This window comes from Arachis hypogaea, chromosome 3 (genome assembly GCF_003086295.3).
Source record: "Arachis hypogaea cultivar Tifrunner chromosome 3, arahy.Tifrunner.gnm2.J5K5, whole genome shotgun sequence".
In the NCBI taxonomy this organism is placed as follows: Eukaryota; Viridiplantae; Streptophyta; class Magnoliopsida; order Fabales; family Fabaceae; genus Arachis; species Arachis hypogaea.
This window is the reverse complement of record NC_092038.1, coordinates 84,878,640-84,904,268: the sequence shown is the minus strand read 5'-3', so window position 1 is coordinate 84,904,268 and position 25,629 is coordinate 84,878,640. Positions and strand designations below refer to the sequence as shown.

At 38.8% G+C, this 25,629-nt stretch overlaps 1 non-coding gene across 1 annotated transcript; it reads right to left on the bottom strand.

Annotated features, from left to right (window-relative positions):
• Positions 1-24,818: 24,818 nt before the first annotated feature.
• LOC112793700 (small nucleolar RNA R71) lies at positions 24,819-24,925 on the bottom strand. Its single transcript, XR_003198401.1, has one exon. It is a non-coding gene; the product is annotated as a small nucleolar RNA R71 (small nucleolar RNA).
• Positions 24,926-25,629: the final 704 nt, after the last annotated feature.

The window sequence follows — 25,629 nt, the reverse complement described above, 5'->3', positions numbered from 1 at the left end:
TTTCTTTTTCAACAAACTTTTTATAGTATTTCACTAATTTAAATAAAAAAAAACTTTTTGAAAAACTTGCTTGAAGAAATATTATTTTAGAACATGATTTGTAGCTCGAACACACAAAACCAGTGAGATTTTGAGCCTACTTGATTGGTTGCATTTTACCAACCAATATTTTATTTTTGGTGTGTGTTTTTCTCTCTAAAATTGTGACCTTTGTCTTGCTTAATTCTATATTTCTATTATTTGATGTATGCATGCACTTATATGATTGAGGCCTTATTTCACTGAGCTTACACACCCATATGGCCTTACCTTTCATTATCCTTTGCAAACCAATGTTGAGCCATTTTACCCCTTTGTTCTTTACTTTAACACATCATTAACTCTAAGTGAAAAACAATAATGTCCTTAATTTGAATCCTTGATTAGCTTAGACTAATGAAAGCGCTCATAAATTAAGTGTGGGGAAAGTGGGTTTGGAAACGTTTGGTTTGAGAATTGAGTATGTTAGACTTTGCGTGAAAATGCGAAAAATGTTAAGAACATGTTTATGCATTCAATACCTTAATCATATGCATTGAAAAAAAAAGTGAAAAAGAAAAGAAAAAGGAACAGAAAAATAAAAAGGGGACAAAATGCCCCCAAAGTGAATGGTGAAATCAATGCATATGAGTTGTACTTAAATTTAGGATGCATGAATATGTGGTAAACATAGTTAATGGACAGTTAGATCTTGTATTGTGGTTATATGGATTGTCTTAAGTTAGGTGGGAAAAGTTTATGTTAATTAAGGATTCAGATTTTAGTCCACTTGGCCAAATACAATCCTACCTTGACCCTAATCCCATTACAACCCTTAAAAGACCTCTTGATTTGTGTATTGGTGCATTAAATTTTTGTTGATTGTTAGATGAAGAGCAAGCTATAGAAAGCAAGATTAGTAGAGAATTGAGAGAATTGACCCTAGACACTTGAGAGTTAGAATGATATACACTACTAGTAAGGGTTCAGTGCTTAATTCTATGTTCCCTGCTTTCATGAGCTATCTTCTTCTTGCAAGTTATTTGTATTTTATTTTGTGATTTGAATCCGTGAAATCCAGTTCATATTTGTTCTTGAAAGATTTATTTACTTTTTCACTGAGCAGGTAGAATCATTTTAGGATGTAGTTGCATTCACATTCATAGGTTGCATTGCATGAGTCCTGCTTTTCTCTACTCATTTATTTTGTCTCCTTGAGCTTAGCATGAGGACATGCTAATGTTTAAGTGTGGGGAGGTTGATAAACCACTATTTTATGGTTTATATTGTGTTTAATTAAGTGGTTTTATCAAGCTTTTCACCTGCTTATTCATATGATTTGCATGTATTTACAATTCCTTCCTAAAAATATTCTATGATTGAAAACTTGCTTCCTAAAGACTTTTTAGTTGTATATTTTTATTTTCCTTCATACCATTTGATGCTGTGATCTGTGTGCTAAGTGTTTCATGCTTCATAGGGCAGGAATGGCATAAGGAATGAAGAGGAAGCGTGCAAAAATGGAAGGAACACAAGGAATTGAGGAGATGACTAGCGAGAAGTCACACGGTTGCATGGCTCACGCGATCGCGCGAAATAGAAGAAATTAGGGTGACGCGTGCCTGACGCGACCGCGCGGATTAGAAGCTGCACGAATGACGCGAATGCGTGGATGATGCGCACGCGTGGTACGAAAAACACTGAGTGACGCGATCGCGTGGACGACGCGGCCGCATGACGTGCGCGATCTGCAGAATTACAGAAGTTGCTGGCAGAGATTCTGGGCCGTATTTCAACCCAGTTTTTGGCCCATAAACATAGATTAAAGTCAGGGAACATGCAGAGACTCAAGACATCACATCACCTCAGATCATAATTCACTTTTCATAATTTAGATGTAGTTTTTAGAGAGAGAGGTTCTCTCCTCTCTCTTAGGAATTAGGATTCGGATTAGGATTTATCTCGTTGGGATTGTTTCTTCATCACAGGTTCAATGTTCCTTTTATTTACTTTTCCAATTTAATTTATGAATTCCATGTTAAAATTGATTTCCTTATTTAATATAATTTGAGGTATTTCAGACCCATGATTGTTTTCTTATATTTATATAAATAATTTGGATTTTTCCCCCTTTTGGCTTTGGTTAGGTAATTGGTAACACCTGAGTTGTCAAACTCAGCAGTGATTGAAATGGGCAGATTCTAATTGATCTAGATCGCTCTAAAGCTAGTCCTCCCACAGGGATTGACTAGGACTTGAGGATCAAGCTAATTAGTCTAATTGACCTTGCTTTGTTCAATAATGGATAACTAAGTGGGATTAAAATCCAATTATCAACACACCTGATAAGGGTAACTATGATAGGAATTCCAATTCTAATACCTGATGACAAGTCATCATATACCTATTTTTCAAGCTAATTTCACTTGTTTCACTAGTCTTTATGCACTTTCTTGCATCCTAAGTAAGTAATTTGGAATGAAAATGCATGACTTTTTTAAATCAAACAACCACCATTAAATTGATGCTAAATTATGAGGTTTGAGCTAAAATTTATTGATTTTTAATGAATTATAAACCTTATGAGTTTAGAGATACTTTGATTGGTTGTTTTGGTTTCTTGTAGTTGAAGAAAGGAGGAAAAGAAGAAAAATGTGGCTTAAGAAAGCGTGGCCCATGGAAAAAAGAACGTGGCGCATGGAGGGGAGGAAGCACACTGCCCTCCAAGAGAGCACACTGCCCTCCAGGAGAGTAGCATATTGAACCAAGCCTTGAAAAGCATCACTGCCCTGCCCACAACAAGGGCAGAGCACAATTTGATGCCAAGGACCAAAGGAAGCAAAAACTCTGCCCTGCCCTCCTCAAGAGCAATATCGGGCTTCATCCAAGGATAATTCAAAGGAAATTGCTTCCTAGTGCTTTCTATGGGTTTCGAACCCAAGAACAAGGAGGAAAGGAGTAGCGCTCAAGCACAAGGAAAATAAGCAAAAACTGGCTTGCTTTCAATCTCCCAGGATCGAACACGGCACCATGAGGAAGCAAGGAACTAAGCATTACTTTGGTGCCAAGAAAACCAAGGAAAAGGAGCATCATGTGCCTCCACTGAGTTTCGAACGTGGGACTTCACCATTGGCAACATTGCCCTGCCCTCCACAAGGGCAAGGCAACATTTTGTGGTGCATGGCTGATGAGCGGATAATTTATACGCTTTTTGGCATTGTTTTCATATAGTTTTTAGTAAGTTTGAGCTACTTTTAGGGATGTTTTCATTAGTTTTTATGTTAAATTCACATTTCTGGACTTTACTATGAGTTTGTGTGCTTTTCTGTGATTTCAGATAAATTCTGACTGAAATTGAGGGATTTGAGCAAAACTCTGAAGAAGGCTGACAAAAGGACTGCTGATGCTGTTGGAATCTGACCTCCCTGCACTCGAAATGGATTTTCTGGAGCTACAGAACTCCAATTGGCGCGCTCTCAACGGCGTTGGAAAGTAGACATCCAGGGCTTTCCAGCAATATATAATAGTCCATACTTTATTCGAAGAATGACGACGTAACTTGGCGTTGAACGCCAAGTTCATGCTGCTGTCTGGAGTTAAACAACAGAAAAACGTCATGATCCGGAGTTGAACGCCCAAAACACGTCATAACTCAGAGTTCAACGCCAAGATATGCCTTAGCACGTGAATTCATCAAGCTCAGCCCAAGCACACACCAAGTGGGCCCCGGAAGTGGATTTATGCATCAATTACTTACTCATGTAAACCCTAGTAGCTAGTCTAGTATATATAGGACATTTATCTATTGTATTAGACATCCTGGATTGTATTTTGATCCTGTGATCACGTTAGAGAGGGCTGGCCATTCGGCCATGCCTGGACTCTTTGCTTATGTATTTTCAACGGTGGAGTTTCTGCACACCATAGATTAAGGGTGTGGAGCTCTGCTGTACCTCAAGTATTAATGAAATTCTATCTTCTTTTATTCAATTCTCTCTTATTCTTATTCCAAGATATTCATTCGTACCCAAGAACATGATGAATGTGATGAGTCAGATTACCCTCATTATCATTCTCAATTATGAACGCGCGTGATTGACAACCATGTCCGTTCTACATGCAACAGAGCTTGAATGTATATCTCTTAGATTCCCCAACAGAATCTTCGTGGTATAAGTTAGATAGTTGGCAGCATTCATCTGGATCCGGAAAGTCCAACCTTGTCTGTGGTGTTCCGAGTAGGATCCTGGGAGTCCGGAAAGTCCAACCTTGTCTGTGGTGTTCCGAGTAGGATTCCGATCATGAATGACCGTGACGTGCTTCAAACTTTAACCTGCTGGGCGTTGGTGACAGACGCAAAAGAGGGATTCTATTCCAGTAGGAGCGGGAACCAACCGGTGATTAGCCGTACTGTGACAGAGTGCGTTGCATAGTTTTCACTGCGAGGATGGGATGTAGCCATCAGCCATGGGTGATGCCTCCAGACTGGTTAGCTGTGCGAGTGACAGCCGCACAGGTTATTTTCCCGTGAGGAATGAAAGTAGCCACAGTTGATGGTGAACCCCTATACAAAGCTTGCCATGGAAAGGAGTAAGAAGGATTGAGTAGAAGGAGTAGGAGAGCAGGCGTCCTTGGGCTCTACAGCATCTCCATCCGCTTATCTGAAATTCCCACCAATGAATCTGCATAAGTGTTCTATCCCTTTTATTATTCCTTTTTATTTATTATAATTACAATTCCTCTTTCTTCTGCCTGACTGAGATTTACAAGGTGACCATAGCTTGCTTCATACCAACAATCTCTGTGGATTCGACCCTTACTCACGTAAGGTTATTACTTGGACGACCCAGTACACTTGCTGGTTAGTTGAACGAGATTGTGAAGAAAATAAACAATGCCCTCAGAGTATACATCTTTTATAAATACATACAAGTGATCACAATTTCGTCCACCAAGTTTTTGGCGCCGTTGCCGGGGATTGTTCGAGTATGGACAACTGACGGTTCATCTTGTTGCTCAGATTAGGTAATTTTCTTTTCAAAAATCTTTTTCAAAATTTTTCTTTTATTTTTCGTTTTTCCAAAAATGTTTTTCGAAAAAAATCAATAAAAATACAAAAAAATTAGAAAATCATAAAAATCAAAAATATTTTGTGTTTCTTGTTTGAGTCTTGTGTTAATTTTTAAGTTTGGTGTCAATTGCATGCTTTTAAAATTTTTCTTGCATTGTTTTCGAAAATTCATGCATTCATAGTGTTCTTCATGATCTTCAAGTTGTTCTTGACAAGTCCTCTTGTTTGATCTTGATGATTTCTTGTTTTGTGTCTTTTGTTGTTTTTCATGTGCATTTTTGCATTCATAATTTTCATGCATTAAAGATTTCTAAGTTTGGTGTCTTGCATGTTTTCTTTGCATCAAAAATTTTTCAAAATTATGTTCTTGATGTTCATCATGATCTTCATAGTGTTCTTGGTGTTCATCTTGACATTCATAGCATTCTTGCATGCATCTTGTGTCTTGATCCAAAATTTTCATGTTTTGGGTCATTTTTGTGTTTTTCATTCAATATTTAAAAATCAAAAATATCTTTTCCTTATTTTCCTCTAAAATTTCGAAATTTTGGGTTGACTTGGTCAAAAATTTTTAAAAATTAGTTGTTTCTTACAAGTCAAGTCAAAATTTCAATTTTAAAAATCTTATCTTTTCAAAATCTTTTTCAAAAATCATATCTTTTTCATTTTTTTAGCATTTTCGAAAATTTCAAAAATATTTTTCAAAATATTTTCAAAATCTTTTTCTTATCTTTTTATCAAATTTTCGAAAATTAGCTAACAATTAATGTCATTGGTTCAAAAATTTGAAGTTTGTTACTTTCTTGTTAAGAAAGGTTCAATCTTTAAATTCTAGAATCTTATCTTGTAGTTTCTTGTTAGTTAAGTAATTTTTAAAATTAAATTTTTTTTTCAAATATCTTTTTCAAATATATCTTTTTATCTTTTGTCTTATCTTTTTCAAAATTTGATTTCAAAATATCTTATCTAACTTCTTATCTTCTTATCTTTTTCAAAATTTGATTTCAAATCTTTTTTCAATCAATTAACTAACGTTTTGTTTGTTTCTTATCTTTTTCAAAACCACCTAACTACCTATCCTTCTCTAAATTTCGAAAATTCTCCTTCTCTTTTTCAAAAATTCTTTTTGTTTTAAATTTTAATTTTAATTATATTTTGTCTTTGATTTTCGAAAATTACTAACCTCTTTTTCAAAAATTATTTTCGAAATCTTCCTTCTCTTTTCTTCTTCTATTTAATTATTTAATTACTAACACTTCTCTTCACCTCTCTTCATCCAAAAATCCGAATCCATCCTTCTTCTTTCTTATACCCCTTTCTTCTTCTACTAACATAAGGGAATCTCTATACTGTGACATAGAGGATTCCTTTTTCTTTTCTTGTTTTCTTCTCTTTCATATGAGCAGGAACAGGGAAAAGGGCACTCTTGTTGAAGTTGATCCAGAACCTGAAAGGACTCTGAAGAGAAAATTAAGAGAAGCTAAATTACAACAATCCAGAAATAACCTTTCAGAAATTTTCGAACAAGAGAAGGAGATGGCAGCCGAAAATAATAATAATAATAATGCAAGGAGAATGCTTGGTGACTTCACAAAGCCAACATCCAAATTTGATGGAAGAAGCATCTCCATTCCTGCCATTGGAGCCAATAACTTTGAGCTTAAGCCTCAACTAGTTGCTTTGATGCAACAAAACTGCAAGTTTTATGGACTTCCATCTGAAGATCCTTATCAGTTCTTAACTGAATTCTTGCAAGTCTGTGATACTGTAAAGACGAATGGAGTTAATCCTGAAGTCTACAGACTCATGCTTTTCCCTTTTGCTGTAAGAGACAGAGCTAGAATATGGTTGGATTCACAACCTAAGGATAGCCTGGACTCCTGGGATAAGCTGGTCACTGCCTTCTTGGATAAATTCTTTCCTCCTCAAAAGCTGAGCAAGCTAAGAGTGGATGTTCAAACCTTCAAGCAAAAAGATGGTGAATCCCTCTATGAAGCTTGGGAAAGATACAAGCAGCTGACCAAGAGATGTCCATCTGACATGTTTTCAGAATGGACCCTATTAGATATATTCTATTATGGTCTCTCTGAATTTTCGAAAATGTCACTGGACCATTCTGCAGGTGGATCTATTCACCTGAAGAAAACGCCTGAAGAGGCTCAAGAACTCATTGACATGGTTGCAAACAACCAGTTCATGTATACCTCTGAGAGGAATTCCGTGAATAATGGGGTCCCTCAGAAGAAGGGAGTTCTTGAAATTGATGCTCTGAATGCCATACTGGCTCAGAACAAAGTGTTGACTCAACAGGTCAACATGATCTCTCAAAATCTGAATGGATTGCAACATGCATCCAACAGTATTAGAGAGGTAGCTTCTGAAGAAGCTTATGATCCTGAGAACCCTGCCATGGCAGAGGTTAATTATCTGGGTGAACCATATGGAAATACCTATAACCCATCATGGAGAAATCATCCAAATTTCTCCTGGAAGGATCAACAAAAACCTCAACAAGGTTTTAACAATGGTGGACGCAATAGGCTGAATAATAGTAAGCCATATCCATCATCTTTTCAGCAACAGACAGAGAACTCTGAACAAAATAATTCTAATTTAGCTAATATAGTCTCTGATCTGTCAAAGGCCACCTTCAGTTTCATGAATGAAACAAGATCCTCCATTAGAAATTTGGAGGCACAAGTAGGCCAGCTGAGTAAGAAAGTTATTGAAACTCCTCCCAGTACTCTCCCAAGCAATACAGAAGAGAATCCAAAAGGAGAGTGCAAAGCCATTGACTTAGTCAACATGGCCGAATGCACAAAGGAGGAGGAGGACGAAAATCCCAGTGAGGAAGACCTCCTGGGACGTCCTCCAAGCAAGAAGGAGCTTCCTAATAAGGATCCTGAGGAATCTGAGGCTCATACAGAGACCATAGAGATTCCATTAAATCTCCTTCTGCCATTCATGAGCTCTGACTATTATTCATCCTCTGAAGAGGATGAAGATGTGACTAGTGAGCAAGTTGCTCAATATCTAGGTGCTATCATGAAACTGAATGCCAAGCTATTTGGTAATGAGACTTGGGAAAGTGAACCTCCCTTGCTCATTAGTGATTTGGATACTTGGATTCAGGAAACTCTACCTCAAAAGAGACAAGATCCTGGCAAGTTCTTGATACCTTGCACCATTGGCACCATGAGCTTTGAAAAAGCTCTGTGTGATCTTGGGTCAGGGATAAACCTTATGCCACTCTCTGTAATGGAGAAGCTAGGGATCATTGAGGTGCAACCTGCTTTGTTCTCACTGCAATTGGCAGATAAGTCAGTGAGACAAGCTCATGGGATAGTAGAGGACGTGCTTATGAAAGTTGAAGACTTTTACATCCCTGCTGATTTCCTAATCCTAGATACTAGGAAGGAGGATGATGAATGCATCATCCTAGGAAGACCTTTCCTAGCCACAGCAGAAGCTGTGATAGATGTCAACAGAGGAGAGTTAGTCCTTCAATTAAATGGAGAATACCTTGTGTTTCAAGCACATGGCAATCCCTCTGTGACAAAAGAGAGTAAGCATGAAGAGCTTCTCTCAGTTCAAGGTCAAGAAGAGCTCACACAGTCAAACTCTAAGTTTGGTGTTGTGAAGCCACAACCAAACTCTAAGTTTGGTGTTCAAACCCCATATCCAAACTCTAAGTTTGGTGTTGGGACTAGACAACATTGACTTGATTGCTCTGTGGCTCCATGAGAGCCACTGTCAAGCTATTGACATTAAAGAAGCACTTGTTGGGAGACAACCCAATTTTATTTATCTAATTTTATTTTATTTTGTTTCTTTGTTATTTTTATGTTTAATTAGGCACATGATCATGAGGAGTCACGAAAAAAATCAAAAAAATTAAAAACAGAGTCAAAAACAGAAGAAAAAAATTTTTCACCCTGGAGGACGCGCGGGCCGGCGTTCAACGCCCAGAAGATGCATCTGGCGGGCGTTCAACGCCAGAACAGAGCATCTTCCTGGCGCTGAACGCCCAAAACAAGCTACATCCTGGCGTTTAACGCCAGGATGCGCACGCAGAGGACAATCTGGCGCTGAACGCCAGAAACAAGCTTGAAACTGGCGTTCAACACCAGAATCAAGCATCACATGGGCGTTTAACGCCCAGAACATGCACCAATGGGCATTTGAACGCCAGAATGGTGCATGAAGGCAATTTACACGCCTATAGGGTGAAGGAATGGTATTTCTTTTCACCTCAGGACCTGTGGACCCCACAGGATCCCCACCTCAGGACCTGTGGACCCCACAGGATCCCCACCTACCTTTTCTTTTAATCCTATTCACACTCTCCTAATCCAAATCTCATTCTCAATGTCACCCTTCCCAAAAACCTTCACCAATCACATCAATTTCTCTTCCCAATTACCCCATGCACCATTCACATCAACCTTCTCTTCCCCATAAACCCCATCTACCCCCATTACATTCAAATTCAATTTCCCACCCATTCCCACCCAAAATGGCCGAAACCTAACCCTCCCCCCTCCCTATAAATACCTCCCTTTTCTTCTTCATTTTCACACAACATAACCCCTTCTTCTCTCATATAGCCGAACCCCTCTTCTCCTTCTCTACCCAAATTCTCTTCTTCTTCTTCTACTCTTCTTTTCTTTTTTGCTCGAGGACGAGCAAATTTTAAGTTTGGTGTGGTAAAAAGCCTAGCTTTTTATTTTTCATTCACCATCAATGGCACCCAAGACCGGAGTTTCCTCAAGAAAAGGAAAAGGGAAGGCAAAAGCTTCCACTTCCGAATCATGGGAAAAGGAGAGATTCATCTCCAAGAGCCACCAAGACCACTTCTATGATGTTGTGGCAAAGAAGAAGGTGATCCCTGAGGTCCCCTTCAAGCTCAAAAAGAATGAGTATCCGGAAATCCGACATGAGATCCAAAGAAGAGGGTGGGAAGTCATAACCAACCCCATGCAACAAGTCGGATTATTGATGGTTCAAGAGTTCTATGCTAATGCATGGATCACTAGGAACCATGATCAAAGTATGAACCCGAATCCAAAGAACTATCTCACAATGGTTCGGGGGAAATACTTAGATTTCAGTCCGGAAAATGTGAGGTTGGCGTTTCATCTACCCATGATGCAAGGTGATGAACGCCCCTACACAAGGAGGGTCAACTTCAATCAAAGGTTGGACCAAGTCCTAATGGACATTTGTGTGGAAGGCGCCCAATGGAGAGTAGACTCCAAAGGCAAACCAGTCCAACTAAGAAGACTGGACCTCAAGCCTGTAGCTAGAGGATGGCTGGAGTTCATCCAAAGATCCATCATCCCTACAAGCAACCGATCTGAAGTTACTGTGGATCGGGCAATCATGATTCATAGCATCATGATTGGAGAGGAAGTAGAGGTTCATGAAGTCATAGCCAATGAACTCTACAAAATAGCTGACAAGCCTTCATACATGGCACGGCTAGCCTTCCCCCACCTCATATGCCATCTATGTTATTCAGCTGGAGTTATCATAGATGGAGATGTCTCCATTGAAGAAGACAAGCCCATCACCAAGAAAAGGATGGAGCAAACAAGGGAAGTCCCTCACGGCCCCCAAGGAGAACATGAGGAAGTTCATCAACAAATGCCTCATGGAATGCACTTTCCTCCCAACAACTATTGGGAGCAACTCAGTACCTCCTTAGAAGACTTGAGCCAAAACGTGGAACAACTAAGGGTGGAACACCATGAACACGCCCTCACTCTCCAAGAAATAAGAGAAGATCAAAGAGCTATGAGAGAGGAGCAACAAAGGCAAGGAAGGGACATAGAAGAGTTAAAGAACATCATTGGTCCTTCAAGAAGAAGACGCCACTAAGAGGTGGATTCATTCCTTGTTCTTTATTTTCTTTCTGTTTTCGGTTTTTAAGTGTTATGTTTATCTATGTTTTTGTGTTTCTACTTCATGATCATTAGTGTGTAAACCATGCCTTAAAGCTATGAATAAAATCCATTAGTCTTTCACCTCTCTTAAAAGAAAAATGTTTTAATTCAAAAGAACAAGAAGTACATAATTTTCGAAATTATTAGTGAATTTAATTTAATTATATTGATGTGGTGGCAATAATTTTTGTTTTCTGAATGAATGCTTGAACAGTGCATATTTTTGATCTTGTTGTTTATGAGTGTTAAAATTGTTGGCTCTTGAAAGAATGATGAACAAAGAGAAATGTTATTGATGAACTGAAAAATTCATGAATTGATTCTTGAAGCAAGAAAAAGCAGTGAAAAAAAAAGAAAAAAAATGGCGAAAAAAAAAAATATAAAATAGAAAGAAAAAGCAAGCAGAAAAAGCCAATAGCCCTTAAAACCAAAAGGCAAGGGTAGCAAGGATCCAAGGCTTTGAGCATCAATGGATAGGAGGGCCCAAGGAAATAAAATCCAGGCCTAAGCGGCTAAATCAAGCTGTCCCTAACCATGTGCTTGTGTCATGAAGGTCCAAGTGAAAAGCTTGAGACTGAGTGGTTAAAGTCGTGATCCAAAGCAAAAGAGTGTGCTTAAGAGCTCTGGACACCACTAACTGGGGACTTTAGCAAAGCTGAGTCACAATCTGAAAAGGTTCACCCAGTTATGTGTCTGTGGCATTTGTGTATCCGGTGGTAATACTGGAAGACAAAGTGCTTAGGGCCACAGCCAAGACTCATAAAGTAGCTGTGTTCAAGAATCAACATGCCTAACTAGGAAATTCAATAACACTATCTGAAATTCTAAGTTCCTAGAGAAGCCAATCACTCTAAACTTCAAAGGAAAAAGTGAGATGCCAAAACTGTTCAGAAGCAAAAAGCTACAAGTCCCGCTCATCTAATTAAATTAATATTCATTGATATTTTGGACTTTATAGTATACTCTCTTCTTTTTATCCTATTTGATTTTCAGTTGCTTGGGGACAAGCAACAATTTAAGTTTGGTGTTGTGATGAGCGGATAATTTATACGCTTTTTGGCATTGTTTTCATATAGTTTTTAGTAAGTTTGAGCTACTTTTAGGGATGTTTTCATTAGTTTTTATGTTAAATTCACATTTCTGGACTTTACTATGAGTTTGTGTGCTTTTCTGTGATTTCAGATAAATTCTGACTGAAATTGAGGGATTTGAGCAAAACTCTGAAGAAGGCTGACAAAAGGACTGCTGATGCTGTTGGAATCTGACCTCCCTGCACTCGAAATGGATTTTCTGGAGCTACAGAACTCCAATTGGCGCGCTCTCAACGGCGTTGGAAAGTAGACATCCAGGGCTTTCCAGCAATATATAATAGTCCATACTTTATTCGAAGAATGACGACGTAACTTGGCGTTGAACGCCAAGTTCATGCTGCTGTCTGGAGTTAAACAACAGAAAAACGTCATGATCCGGAGTTGAACGCCCAAAACACGTCATAACTCAGAGTTCAACGCCAAGATATGCCTTAGCACGTGAATTCATCAAGCTCAGCCCAAGCACACACCAAGTGGGCCCCGGAAGTGGATTTATGCATCAATTACTTACTCATGTAAACCCTAGTAGCTAGTCTAGTATATATAGGACATTTATCTATTGTATTAGACATCCTGGATTGTATTTTGATCCTGTGATCACGTTAGAGAGGGCTGGCCATTCGGCCATGCCTGGACTCTTTGCTTATGTATTTTCAACGGTGGAGTTTCTGCACACCATAGATTAAGGGTGTGGAGCTCTGCTGTACCTCAAGTATTAATGAAATTCTATCTTCTTTTATTCAATTCTCTCTTATTCTTATTCCAAGATATTCATTCGTACCCAAGAACATGATGAATGTGATGAGTCAGATTACACTCATTATCATTCTCAATTATGAACGCGCGTGATTGACAACCATGTCCGTTCTACATGCAACAGAGCTTGAATGTATATCTCTTAGATTCCCCAACAGAATCTTCGTGGTATAAGTTAGATAGTTGGCGGCATTCATCTGGATCCGGAAAGTCCAACCTTGTCTGTGGTGTTCCGAGTAGGATCCTGGGAGTCCGGAAAGTCCAACCTTGTCTGTGGTGTTCCGAGTAGGATTCCGATCATGAATGACCGTGACGTGCTTCAAACTTTAACCTGCTGGGCGTTGGTGACAGACGCAAAAGAGGGATTCTATTCCAGTAGGAGCGGGAACCAACCGGTGATTAGCCGTACTGTGACAGAGTGCGTTGCATAGTTTTCACTGCGAGGATGGGATGTAGCCATCAGCCATGGGTGATGCCTCCAGACTGGTTAGCTGTGCGAGTGACAGCCGCACAGGTTATTTCCCCGTGAGGAATGAAAGTAGCCACAGTTGATGGTGAACCCCTATACAAAGCTTGCCATGGAAAGGAGTAAGAAGGATTGAGTAGAAGGAGTAGGAGAGCAGGCGTCCTTGGGCTCTACAGCATCTCCATCCGCTTATCTGAAATTCCCACCAATGAATCTGCATAAGTGTTCTATCCCTTTTATTATTCCTTTTTATTTATTATAATTACAATTCCTCTTTCTTCTGCCTGACTGAGATTTACAAGGTGACCATAGCTTGCTTCATACCAACAATCTCTGTGGATTCGACCCTTACTCACGTAAGGTTATTACTTGGACGACCCAGTACACTTGCTGGTTAGTTGAACGAGATTGTGAAGAAAATAAACAATGCCCTCAGAGTATACATCTTTTATAAATACATACAAGTGATCACAATTTCGTCCACCAATGGCCAGCGCACAACACTGACGTGCACCAAGGGAGTCTCGGCCAGCAAGCACGCACGCACAGGCAGCTTGGTGCACCATGACAACTCTGCCAGGGTAGGGCAGCATCCTGCAGCATCTTGAACGCACCAATCACGCACGCAACGAGGGCCACACGCACCATTTCCTGCTCTGCCCTCCACAAGGGCAGGGCAGCCTCCTGGAAGCTACTTCCTCATGGGCTGAAAATTGGATTAAAAATCCAATTTAATTCATTTCTTCACCAAATCAAAAGCCCATCCAAATTCCAAAATCCAAGAATAGAAAGTGTATAAATAGGAGATAGTTTGAAGTAATTAGGATCTCATTTTGGACCCTTAAACTTTCTTTTGATTTTTGAAATTTTACATTTTGAAACTTCATTTTCTCTGAGAGCTTTGAACTGAGATTTTAGAGAATTGGGAAGGAGAATTGATCTCTCTTCTTCGTCGTTCTTGCTTGAGCATTTTTACTTTTCTTGTTTGAGTACTGGGTGTGAAGAATTGAGGAATTTCTGTCTCAATCTCCATTCAAGATCTCTTTAATTTCTCTTCTGCATAATTGAGTTCAATTACATTTCCTTTACTGCTTCTTCTTTAATTTCTTGTTAATTGCTTTGTGAACTTGGATCTGGGAAGGCAATTGAGACCTAGACTTTGCTATCTAGTCTCTGGAGTCCTGAGATCCCATTTCCCCTTTTGGTTCTTCTGTGAACCCCTGCTGCAATTTAATTTCCCTTCCTGTTTGAATTCTAGTTACTTCCAATTCATCTTCTGCTTTATTAATTGCTACAATTTAATTTTCCTTGCTTAAATTCTGAATTCCCAGTCCTCAACTCCCTTTTTCCATTCATGTAATTTATATTTCTTGCACTTTAAGTTACTGTAATTTACATTTCTTGCACTTTAAGTTTCAGTCATTTAATTTCTTGTTCTTTCAGATTCAGCACCTTTATTTTCAGTTCTCTTTAATTTCTGCAATTCATCCCTCTCCCTTTACATTTCCTGCTATTTACTTACTGTTGGATACAAAATCACTCAACCAATACTTGATTCGCTTGACTAAATCAACAACTAAACTAAAATTGCTCAATCCTTCAATCCCTGTGGGATCGACCTCACTCCCGTGAGTTTTATTACTTGATGCGACCCGGTACACTTGCCGGTGAGTTTTGTGTTGGATCGTTTTCCACACATCAAGTTTTTGGCGCCGTTGCCGGGGATTGAATTAGATTGACAATGATTAAGTGAGGTGGTGGTCTAGATTAAGCATTTTTTCTTTTTTTACTAAGCACATTAACTGTTTGACACATTGTGTCACCTAACCCTCTAACCACATTCTAGCATTAGAATGTCCATGTTTCATTTGGTTTGTTTGTGATTCTTGCAAGTCAGGAGGCTGAGGTGCGTGAAGAGGGAGTGAGCAACAATACCCAGCCTGCAAGAAGGGTGTTGGCCTCTTACACTATCCCCAATGCAAGAAACTGCGGGAGTAGCATACTAACTCCCAACATTCATGCAAATAATTTTGAGTTGAAGCCTCAACTTATCACTCTGGTGCAGAACAATTGCTCCTATGGAGGAAGTCCACTTAAAGATCCAAACCAACACTTATCCATCTTCCTCAGGATTTGTGAAACTGTCAAAACAAGTGGTGTGCATCCAGACATCTACAAGCTACTGCTGTTTCCATTCTCTCTGAAGGATAAGGTCACTCAATGGCTAGAGACATTTTCCAAAGAAAGCATCAATAATTGGGAAGACTTAGTGAGCAAATTCCTAGCCAAGTTCTATCCTCCCCAAAGGATTATCAGACTCAAAACAGAGGTCCAAACATTCACTCAGATGGATGGAGAGTCATTGTATGATACATGGGAAAGATACAAAGCTTTACTCAGGAAGTGTCCACCAGAAATGTTCAAAGAATGGGATAAACTTCAAAACTTCTATGAAGGTTTGACTTTGAAAGCTCAGGAAGCACTAGACCATTCAGCAAACAATAACTGAGTTATCATTGTCTGCATAAAAACTCCATGAATCAAGTTCTGCTATATGCCTAATAAGGATATGTATGCTTTCTTTTTTTCACTTCATTTTCTCTTAGTTTTGATGCTTGCTTGGGGACAAGCAAGATTTAAGTTTGGTGTTGTGATGACAAGTCATCATATACCTATTTTTCAAGCTAATTTCACTTGTTTCACTAGTCTTTATGCACTTTCTTGCATCCTAAGTAAGTAATTTGGAATGAAAATGCATGACTTTTTTAAATCAAACAACCACCATTAAATTGATGCTAAATCATGAGGTTTGAGCTAAAATTTATTGATTTTTTAATGAATTATAAACCTTATGAGTTTAGAGATACTTTGATTGGTTGTTTTGGTTTCTTGTAGGTGAAGAAAGGAGGAAAAGAAGAAAAACGTGGCTTAAGAAAGCGTGGCCCAAGGAAAAAAGAACGTGGAGCATGGAGGGGAGGAAGCACACTGCCCTCCAAGAGAGCACACTGCCCTCCAGGAGAGCAGCATATTGAACCAAGCCTTGAAAAGCATCACTGCCCTACCCACAACAAGGGCGGAGCACAATTTGATGCCAAGGACCAAAGGAAGCAAAAACTCTGCCCTGCCCTCCTCAAGAGCAATATCGGGCTTCATCCAAGGATAATTCAAAGGAAATTGCTTCCTAGTGCTTTCTATGGGTTTCGAACCCAAGAACAAGGAGGAAAGGAGTAGCGCTCAAGCACAAGGAAAACAAGCAAAAACTGGCTTGCTTTCAATCTCCCAGGATCGAACACGGCACCATGAGGAAGCAAGGAACTAAGCATTACTTTGGTGCCAAGAAAACCAAGGAAAAGGAGCATCATGTGCCTCCACTGAGTTTCGAACGTGGGACTTCACCATTGGCAACATTGCCCTACCCTCCACAAGGGCAGGGCAGCATTTTGTGGTGCATGGCCAGCGCATAACACTGACACGCACCAAGGGAGTCTCGGCCAGCAAGCACGTACGCACAGGCAGCTTGGCGCACCATGACAACTCTGCCCTGCCCTCTACAAGGGTAGGGCAGCATCCTGCAGCATCTTGAATGCACCAAGCACGCACGCAACGAGGGCCGCACGCACCATTTCCTGCTCTGCCCTCCACAAGGGCAGGGCAGCCTCGTGGAAGCTACTTCCTCATGGGCTGAAAATTGGATTAAAAATCCAATTTAATTCATTTCTTCACCAAATCAAAAGCCCATCCAAATTCCAAAATCCAAGAAAGTGTATAAATAAGAGATAGTTTGAAGTAATTAGGATCTCATTTTGGACCCTTAAACTTTCTTTTGATTTTTGAACTTTTACATTTTGAAACTTCATTTTCTCTGAGAGCTTTGAACTGAGATTTTAGAGAATTGGGAAGGAGAATTGATCTCTCTTCTTCGTCGTTCTTGCTTGAGCATTTTTACTTTTCTTGTTTGAGTACTGGGTGTGAAGAATTGAGGAATTTCTGTCTCAATCTCCATTCAAGATCTCTTTAATTTCTCTTCTGCATAATTGAGTTCAATTACATTTCCTTTACTGCTTCTTCTTTAATTTCTTGTTAATTGCTTTGTGAACTTGGATCTGGGAAGGCAATTGAGACCTAGACTTTGCTATCTAGTCTCTGGAGTCCTGAGATCCCATTTCCCCTTTTGGTTCTTCTGTGAACTCCTGCTGCAATTTAATTTCCCTTCCTGTTTGAATTCTAGTTACTTCCAATTCATCTTCTGCTTTATTAATTGCTACAATTTAATTTCCCTTGCTTAAATTCTGAATTCCCAGTCCTCAACTCCCTTTTTCCATTCAAGCAATTTATATTTCTTGCACTTTAAGTTACTGTAATTTACATTTCTTGCACTTTAAGTTTCAGTCATTTAATTTCTTGTTCTTTAAGATTCAATACCTTTATTTTTAGTTCTCTTTTTCTGCAATTCATCCCTCTCCCTTTACATTTCCTGCTATTTACTTACTGTTGGATACAAAATCACTCAACCAATACTTGATTCGCTTGACTAAATCAACCACTAAACTAAAATTGCTCAATCCTTCAATCCCTGTGGGATCGACCTCACTCTCGTGAGTTTTATTACTTGATGCGACCCGGTACACTTGCCGGTGAGTTTTGTGTTGGATCGTTTTCCACACATCAAGTTTTTGGCGCCGTTGCCGGGGATTGAATTAGATTGACATTGATTAAGTGAGGTGGTGGTCTAGATTAAGCATTTTTTCTTTTTTTACTAAGCACATTAACTGTTTGACACATTGTGTCACCTAACCCTCTAACCACATTCTAGCATTAGAATGTCCATGTTTCATTTGGTTTGTTTGTGATTCTTGCAAGTCAGGAGGCTGAGGTGCGTGAAGAGGGAGTGAGCAACAATACCCAGCCTGCAAGAAGGGTGTTGGCCTCTTACACTATCCCCAATGCAAGAAACTGCGGGAGTAGCATACTAACTCCCAACATTCATGCAAATAATTTTGAGTTGAAGCCTCAACTTATCACTCTGGTGCAGAACAATTGCTCCTATGGAGGAAGTCCACTTGAAGATCCAAACCAACACTTATCCATCTTCCTCAGGATTTGTGAAACTGTCAAAACAAGTGGTGTGCATCCAGACATCTACAAGCTACTGCTGTTTCCATTCTCTCTGAAGGATAAGGTCACTCAATGGCTAGAGACATTTTCCAAAGAAAGCATCAATAATTGGGAAGACTTAGTGAGCAAATTCCTAGCCAAGTTCTATCCTCCCCAAAGGATTATCAGACTCAAAACAGAGGTCCAAACATTCACTCAGATGGATGGAGAGTCATTGTATGATACATGGGAAAGATACAAAGCTTTACTCAGGAAGTGTCCACCAGAAATGTTCAAAGAATGGGATAAACTTCAAAACTTCTATGAAGGATTGACTTTGAAAGCTCAGGAAGCACTAGACCATTCAGCAGGAGGTTCTTTGCAATTAATGAAGACAGCAGAGGAAGCCCAAAACCTCATAGACATGGTGGCAAACAATCAATAATTCTATGGTCATCAAAGGCAACGCCAACCAGCCCAGAAAAAGGATGTGCTGGAGCTTGAAGGTGTTGATGTTCTCTTGGCACAAAACAAACAGATGCATCAACAACTTCAGCAACAAATAAAAATGATGGCCAAGAAAATTAATAGACTGCAAGGTGCTGCAGTAAACACACAACGCCATTTGAGCTTGAAGGCATGACACGCCAGGTTGCTTGATGAAGAAGGCTTGCTAGTTACGGAGCCAGGCATGGCGTGCCATGCCAAGTTGAGAAGCTAGGCGTGGCACACTTCTCAAACGTCAGTCACACACCAGGCATATGCTTCATTTTTTATGACTGTTTCCTTTTTCTTTCACTTGTAATTTTCTTTTCTCTTTTATATTTTCTTAATTCTAAGGTATACGAGTAGTATAAATAACTCCTAGAAGTACTGAAAAGGGGAGTTGGATTAGCAGGTGGGATTGGAAACTTAGCTTTAGTTTTACACTTCATCTCCTCTATCTCTTGTACTTTTGTCTAAGCTATGAGTAGCTAAACTCCCTCTCATTGGGAGAGGGATCTCTGTTGTACTTGATGGATTAATGATAGTAAATTTCTTCGTCTCTTCATATTCTCTTTGATTTGCTAGAAGGAATTCCGTTCTTCATGCTAATGTTCAATCTTCTTGTGAAAGAGGTTTAAATGCAAAATGGGTTTCATGGGAACCGTAAAAAAGGAAACATGAAACCATGCTTGAAATCCCTTCTCATACTTGAGTAGATTTGGGTTTTGGGATTGAATACGGTGACATATAATCCACCCACTATTTGGATCTATGAGGATGTGTGGTATAATCAGGGACCAAGCATATCTCTCTTCATGAGCAATTAGACCAAGGAATTGGCTAATTATCAAGATTTGAGAGATTGAATCACCAAGAGATTGGGTTTCAATCAATCATGATTGCCAAGAAGTCAATGAGTTGCATGATTGAAGATGTTATGAGCTGAATTTAATCCAAAGAGAGCAACATCTCCTAATCCCAATGAATTTCCCCTATTCTTTATAGCTTTCTTTAATTTTTACTAGTCTACATTCCCATTTACAATTCAGTCATTTATGTTCCAGCACTTTACATTCTTGCCATTTACTTTTCTGCACTTTATTGCTTTTCTGTACTTTTAAGTCATTTACGTTTTTACTCATTTAGAATTCTGCACTCAACACTCTCTATTGGTTATCTTGACTAATTCACCCATTAATTAAAATTGCTCAATCGACCAATCTCTGTGGGATTCGACCCCACTCCTAATAGGTTATTACATGACAATATTTGGTGCGCTTTCCAAAGAACAGATTCATTTTATATGGGGAGTGAATTTCGGTCATCAAATTTTATGGCCCCGTTGCCGGGGATTGGTTTGAAATTGACAATGACTAAATTGATAGGTATTTAGATTAAGCATTTTTATTTACCTTGTTAATTCTTTTAATTTCAGTTCTTGTATTTTTTCTTAACATTTGAGATTCAATTGATTCATTGTATATTTCTATTTTAGCATACTAATCCACTAACTGTTTGATCAATTGCACCAATCAAACTAACGATAAGTCTTAACAAGAGTGATTCCTTCACTTGTCTTCTGCTTGCTGTTTGTGGAATGTATGACAGGTAGGAGAGGAGAAACTTTATCCTCTTTTGATAGTGAACCTGAGAGAACCTTTCTTAGACTAAGTAGGGAAGCAAGAGGCAAAGGAATAGTTGGAGAGGAAACAGTGGAGGAAGATCTAGACGTTACTATGGAGAAGGAGATACATAATCATGTTGGGGAAGGTGCTAGTAACCATGTGGTGCAGGAGAGAAGAGTTCTAGGATCCTACATCAACCCAAACCTAGGAAATTGTGGAAGCAACATTCTAAAACCAACCATCCATGCTAACAATTTTGAGTTAAAATCCCAACTCATCACCCTTTTCCAAAATGACTGCTCATTCGGAGGGAGTGCACAGAAGACCCCAACCAACATTTAACCACATTTTTGAGAATTTGTGATACAGTAAAGGCTAATGGTGTCTACCCGGACACCTATAAACTGCTACTGTTTCCTCTCTCTCTTAGAGATAAAGTATCAAAGTGGTTAGAATCATTTCCTAAGGAGAGCTTGTGATGAGCGGATAATTTATATTCTTTTTGGCATTGTTTTTAGGTAGTTTCTAGTATGTTTTAGTCACTTTTTAGTATATTTTTATTAGTTTTTATGCAAAATTCACATTTTTGGACTTTACTATGAGTTTGTTTGTTTTTCTGTGATTTCAGGTATTTTCTGGATGAAATTGAGAGACCTGAGCAAAAATCTGATTCAGAGGCTGAGAAAGGACTGCAGATGCTGTTGGATTCTGACCTCCCTGCACTCGAAGTGGATTTTCTGGAGCTACAGAAGCCCAATTGGAAAGCTCTCAATTGCGTTGGAACGTAGACATCTTGGGCTTTCCAGAAATGTATAATAGTCTATACTTTTCCCGAGATTTGATGGCCCAAACTGGCGTCCAAACGCCCATCAGAGACCTTTTTCTGGCGTAAAACGCCAGAACAGGCACTAAAACTGGAGTTAAACGCCCAAACTGGCACCCAAGCTGGTGTTTAACTCCAAGGATGGCCTATGCACGTGAAATCTTCAAGGCTCAGCTTAAACACACACCAAGTGGGCCCCAGAAATAGATTTTTGCACTATCTACTCATTTTCTGTAAACCTAGGTTACTAGTTTAGTATAAATAGCACTTGTTACTATTGTATTCATATCTTTGGACCACTTTTCGATCCTTTGATCAGGTCTTCTTCCCCTGTTTTTGAATTCTTATGCCATTTGGGAGGCTGGCCATTCGGCCATGCCTAGACCTTTTGTTCTTATGTATTTTCAACGGTGGAATTTCTACACCTCATAGATTAAGGTGAGGAGCTCTGCTGTTCCTCATGAATTAATGCAAGTACTATTGTTTTTCCTTCAATTCACACCTAATTCTTCTCCAAGTTATACTCTTGTACTTAATTCAGTTAAGTCAGACTGAAGGGGTGACCCGTGACAATCACCCACTATCTTCAGTACTCGCTTAGCCAAGATCCGCATGCCTGACAACCACAAGCGGTCTACATGATGTTCAACGTAGTCATTGAACGCCAGCTGGAGTATATTCTCTTGGGTCTCTGATCCATGCGTTTGACTAGCATCTCCTGACAACAGAGCATCCAAATCAGTGAGATTAGAACCTTCGTGGTATAGGCTAGAAACAATTGATAGCATTCCTGAGATCCGGAAAGTCTAAACCTTGTCTGTGGTATTCCAAGTAGGATCTGGGAGGGAATGACTGTGACGAGCTTCAAACTCGCGACTATTGGGCGTAGTGACAGTGCGCAAAAGGATCAATGGATCTTATTCTGACACAAGTAGCCCTGCGGTGAGAACCGTAGCCGGACCATTTTCACTAAGACGATGGATGGTAGCCATTGACAACGGTGATCCACCAACTTACAACTTGCCATGGAAGGGAGTGCGCATGATTGGATGGAAGCAATAGGGAAGCAGAGGTTCAAAAGCAACAAAGCATCTCCAAACGCTTATCTGAAATTCCCACCAATGAATTACATAAGTATCTCTATTTTATTTTATGTTTTATTTATCTGTTAATTATCAAAATATCATAACCATTTGAATCCGCCTGACTGAGATTTACAAGATGACCATAGCTTGCTTCAAACCGACAATCTCTGTGGGATCGACCCTTACTCACGTAAGGTATTACTTGGACGACCCAGTGCACTTGCTGGTTAGTTGTGCAGAGTTGTGAAAAGTGTGATCACAATTTTGTGCACCAAGTTTTTGGCACCATTGACGGGGATTGTTCGAGTTTGGACAACTGACGGTTCATCTTGTTGCTTAGATTGGGTAATTTTATTTTATGTTTAAGCATTTTATTTTTATTTTCGAAAAATACAAAAAAAAATAATAAAATCATAAAAACCAAAAAAAATATTTTGTGTTTCGTGTTTGAGTCTAGTGTCAAATCCTAAGTTTGGTGTCAATTGCATGTTTTTAATTTTCCTAAGTTTTCGAAAAAAATTCATGCATTGTGTCCTTCATTGATCTTCAAGTTGTTCTTGATGATTTTCCTTGTTTTGATCTTTAAATTCTCTTGTTTTGTATCTTTTCTTGTTTTTCATATGCATTTTCAAATACATAGTGTCCAAATATTAAAAATTTCTAAGTTTGGTGTCTTGCATATCTTTCTTTTCTTAAAAATTTTCAAAAATATGTCCTTGATATTCATCATGATCTTCAAAGTGTTCTTGGTGTTCATCTTGACATTCAAAGTGTCCTTGCATGCATTACTTGTTTTGATCTTGCATTTTTATGTTTTATTTCATTTTGCTATTTTTCTCTCTTTTAATTAAAAATTCAAAAATAAAAAATATCTCTTTTCAAGTAAATAATACAGAGAAATAAAGATTCAGAACATACAGCAGAGGAATCACAGAGAAAAAGCTGGGCGTTTAGAAAAACGCCCACTAAGGAAGGAATTTTGGCGTTAAACGCCAGCCAGGGTATCTGGCTGGGCGTTAAATGCCCAAAGAGGTAGCATTCTGGCGTTAAATGCCAGAATGGATAGCATCTTGGGCGTTTTAACGCCAGGATGACACAGGGGAGGTAATTTCGTTTCAAATTCAAATTTTTTTCAAATTTTCATGTTTTAAATCATAATTTTAAAATCTTATATTTCCAAATTTTCAAAAATCCTTGCTAACAATTAATGTTTTGATTAAAAAATTTCAAGTTTGTTACTTTCTTGTTAAGAAAGGTTCAATCTTTAAATTCTAGAATCATATCTTTTAATTTCTTGTTAGTCAAGTCATCAATTTAAAAAAAAAAGAAAAAAATCAAATCTTTTTCAATCATATCTTTTTAAAAGCATATCTTTTTCAATCATATCTTTTCAATCATATCTTTTTAAATTTTGATTTCAAAATCTTTTTTCTAACTTCTTATCTTTTCAAAATTATTTTCAAAATTTTCTCAACTAATTATTATTTTTTATCTTTTTTTCAAGACCACCTAACCACTTTTCCACTTCCAATTTTCGAAAATCACTAACCTTTTTTTTTCCAAAAATCTTTTTAATTACCTAATTGTTTTAAATTCTAATTTTATTTTATTCCTTTTTCAAATTTTCGAAAACTCTCTCTCTCCTCTCTTTTTATTTTATTTAATTGCTAACATTCCTCCTCCACTTATCCAAAATTTCGAACTCACCTCCTCTCTCTTCTCATTCTTCTACTCCTTTTCCTCTGACACATCAAGGAATCTCTATAACTGTGACATAGAGGATTCTACTACTCCCTTTTGTTCTCTTCTTTTTCATATGAGCAGAAACAAGGATAAAAACATTATTGTTGAAGCTGATCCTGAACTTGAAAGGACTCTGAAGAAGAAGCTAAGAGAAGCTAAAGCACAACACTCCGGAGAGGACCTTTCAGAGAATTTAAAAAAAGAAGTAGACATGGCAGTCGAACCCAACAATAATGCAAGAGATGCAAGGAAGATGCTTGGTGACTATACTGCACCAACTTCCAACTTCTATGGAAGGAGAATCTCAATTCCTGCCATTGGAGCAAACAACTTTGAGCTTAAGCCTCCATTAGTTTCTCTAATGTAGCATAATTGCAAGTTTCATGGACTTCCATCGGAAGATCCTCATCAGTTCTTAACTGAATTCTTGCAAATCTGCGATACTGTTAAGACCAATGGGGTTGATCCCGAGTCTACAGACTTATGCTTTTCCCCTTTGCTGTAAGAGACAGAGCTAGAACATGGTTGGACTCACAACCTAGAGAAAGCTTGAAGTCTTGGGACAAGTTGGTCAATGATTTCTTGACCAAATTCTCTCCACCTCAAAAGATGAGCAACCTTAGAGCAGAAGTCCAAACCTTCAAACAGAAGGAAGGTGAATCCCTCTATGAAGCTTGGGAAAGATACAAGCAATTAACCAAAAGGTGTCCTTCTGACATGCTTCCAAAATGGAGCATCATATGTATATTCTATGATGGTCTGTCTGAATTGTCCAAGATGTCATTAGACCATTCTACTGGCGGATCTCTTCATCTGAAAACCCTGCAGAAGCCCAGGAACTCATTGAGATGGTTGCAAATAACCAGTTCATGTACACTTTTGAAAGAAATCTTATGAATAATGGGATGACTCAGAAGAAAGTAGTTATTGAGATTGATACTCTGAATGCCATATTAGCTCAGAAAAAAATATTGACTCAGCAAATTAATATGATTTCTCAGAATTTGACTGGATTGTAAGTTACATCCGACAGTGCTAATGAAGCCTCCTTTGAAGGAGAAGCTTACGACCCTGAGAATGCTACAATAAAAGAAGTGAATTGCATGGGAGAATCCTATGGAAACACCTATAATCCTTCATGGAGGAATCATCCAAATTTCTCATGGAAGGATCAACAGAAGCCTTAACAAGGCTTCAACAACAATAATGGTAGGAAACTAAGTTTGGCAATAGCAAATCTTTTCCATCATCTTCTCAGTAACAAACAGAGAATTCTGAGCAGAGCCTCTCTGGCCTAGCAAACATAATCTCTGATCTATCTAAGGCCACTCTCAGTTTCATGACTGAAACAAGGTCTTCCATCAGAAATTTGGAGGGACAAGTGTGTCAGCTGAGTAAAAGAGTGATGCCAGGGCATCTAGGCCAG